The sequence below is a fragment of the Myotis brandtii genome, unplaced genomic scaffold (assembly GCF_000412655.1).
Source record: "Myotis brandtii unplaced genomic scaffold, ASM41265v1 scaffold1057, whole genome shotgun sequence".
NCBI classification, from domain to species: domain Eukaryota; kingdom Metazoa; phylum Chordata; class Mammalia; order Chiroptera; family Vespertilionidae; genus Myotis; species Myotis brandtii.
The window spans coordinates 356,859-359,883 of record NW_005353568.1 but is presented as its reverse complement, the minus strand read 5'-3'; positions in this window follow the sequence as shown (position 1 = coordinate 359,883).

Below are 3,025 nucleotides of genomic sequence, written 5' to 3'. Positions count from 1 at the left end.
CCACACCGGCTGGTCCCGAGCACCTTCCAGGAACCGGGGCTGGGGCCTCGCAGGAAGGCCCAGACGCCGAGCACCGGGCGCTCCCAGGAGCCCTGCCAGGAGCCTGGGCCCTGGTGCTGATGGGCATGTTCTGGACTAAACCCCTGAACCAACTGCCCACTCGGCTCTCAAAGCATAAGCGGAGCCTGGGAGCCCGGGAGCTGCCCCGAGTCACCCGGAAAGAACAGGCGTGTGGGAGGCAGGGACAGAAGAGGAAAGCCAACGAACCCAAGCCAGTTCTCGGAGAAGAGCAATAACGTTGATAAACTTCTCAAAAAAGAGACAGAGGGGGAGAGCGCACACACCAGTGCGGAGGAAAGGGCCGTCAGTCAGACCCGGCAGGCACGCACCCCCACCGGCGGAGCTCCGACAGCACCGACCACACCCTCCATGGGCAGAGACCATAACCCTTAATGGACCCGCAGGTGGAAACCTGGCAGAACCTCCAGGCCCGAGGCTGCACTGTGACCTCGACCACACAGTCCAGGAGAAAGTCACCGCCTCCCCCATCTCCTCCAGACGGAACGGAAGGGCCTTCCCCAGCGCATCCCATGAGGCAGTGACCTTGACATCAAAGCCAAAGACGTTACAGGAAAACCACAGATCAGTGGTCCACACGAATATAAACATAAAACCCTCAACAGAGTATGAGCAAATCCAGCCCCGCTGGCGAGGCTCAGAGGTGAACGTCGGCCCATGAACCAGGAGGTCATGGTTCGATTCCCGGTCAGGGCCCAGGCCCAGGTTGCAGGCCCAATCCCAGTGGAGGGTGTGCAAGAGGCAGCCGATCAATGATGTTTCTCTCTCTCTCTCTCTCTCTCCCCTTCCTCTCTCTCTAAAAATAAAAAATACATTTAAATGTATATATTAGCAAATCTATCCAGCAACTCATACACAGAATGATACCCCATGACCATGTGCGTTTACCCCAGAAAACCATGATTGTATCTAACAAAATTCAACACCCACTCATGATAAACTCTCAGCAAATCAGGAGAAGAGAAGGTCCTCAACTTTACAAATAAAGAACAGGTACCCAGCCCTGGCCCGGTAGCTCAGATGGTTAGAGCGCTGTCCCAATACACCAAGGTTGAGGGTTCGACCCCCGGTCACAGCACATACAAGAATCAACCAATGAATGCACAAATAAGTGGAACAACAAAGCCATGTTTCCCCCTCTCTCTCTCTCTCTCTCTCTCTCTCTCTCTCAACCAGTAATTTTAAAAGAAGAACAGGTACCAACACCCCAGGTAACATCATGCTGCACGAGGAGAGACCACACTCTCCAGATTACGGGTGGCAAGCAGTCTGCTCTAAGGCAAGAAAGAGAAACAAAAGGAAGAAATAAAACATCCACTATTTAGAGACAAAGTGGTTGCCTACATAGAAAACCCCAAGGAACCCATTTTAAAAACCTAGAACTGTAAGTTTAGCATGGTCAACAACAGGAATCAACCGTATTTCTATACACTGGCAATAAACAACGTGAAAAGAAAATTTAAAAAGTTTTGACAATATTGACAGAACATTGACAATAGTTCTGCCTGGACCTTGGGGACATACCGAAAGAATGCACAGGAACCCTAGCTGGTGTGGCTCAGTGGACAGAGCATAGGCCTGGGGACTGAAGGGTCCCGGGTTCGACTGCGGTCAAGGGCACCTGCCAGTGTTGCAGGCTCCATCCCCAGTAGGGGGCGTGCAGGAGGCAGCCAATCCATGATTCTCATCGTTGATGTTTCTCTCTCTCTCCCTCTCCCTTCCTCTCTGAAATCAATAAAAATATGTTTTAAAAAGAAGGATGCACAGGAGCTCTATGCTGAAGCCACAAATGCCACGGCGCAGAGGAACCTACATGTGAGCGAGAGGCCTGTGTCCATGGCCCGGAACACACAGCACAGTAACGAGGTCAAACTGCCCCACGGTGGCCCAGTGGCCGAACATCAACCTGTGCCCCAGGAGGCAGAGGTTCGATTCCGGGTCAGGGCACAGGCCCAGGTTGTGGGCTCGATCCCCAGTGTGGGGAGGACAGGAGGCAGCCGATCCATGATTCTCTCTCTCCCTCTCCTTCCTCTGAAACCAATAAAAATATATGTTTTAAAACCATTTCATGTCTATTTGCAAACACACACACTTATCCTAAGGTTTGGTGGGAAGGACCCACAGCAGCTAACAGCCCCGGAAAGAGGGCGAAGTTGGAGGACGCGGGACGGCTGCTTCAGGACTCACTACAAAGGCGCGGGAGGCAGGCAGGCAGGGCTGTAAGCCAAGGGGCTGCACGGGACCAAGGGGACAGACGGGGGCCAGCGACCACGGCCACGGGAGCCGAGGCAAGTCCAGAGAGGACAGTCCCGCAGCGCTGGACGCTGGAACGGACGCCACCTACAGAAGGAGCCTCGCCCACACCACACCTCAGTGAAGTGCACTGCAGGTGGCCACGGGTCTAATGCAGAACAGACCACACGCCTCGGAAGGAAACAGCGACGTGTGCAGAAACGCACACTCTAGGAAGGAAAACCAACCAGACCGCACAAATGTAAGCTTGTAGCCAGGCCGGTGTGCTGAGCCGTGAGCTCACCTACGAACCAACAGGTCGCCCGCCCGCTGACTCCCTGCCCGGCTGCGGGCTCCATCCCCGGTGTGGGCGCGGCAGCAGCCCATCAGGCAGCTGATCCATGTTTCTCTCTCAAATCAATAAAGAAAAAAGTCTGAAGTTAAACTTTTAGTCAAGATGTTAACCTTCTGCTCTGCAAATCGCATCGCCAACAGCGGGTCTTTAACTAGAACATGTAAAGACCGTTCAAAGCTCAACAGCAGCAAAACCAACAAAAATTCACAGAAAATGAGCAAAGAGCCGGACAGACGGAGTGGGCGGCTGCTGAACATCCCATGTGTCAGGGAAACGCACTCTCCCCCAAACACGGGGCACCCGGCTGGCGCGGCCACGGGAGCCAGGGGTCAGTGTGCAGGGAGCTGGGGGTCAGTGTGC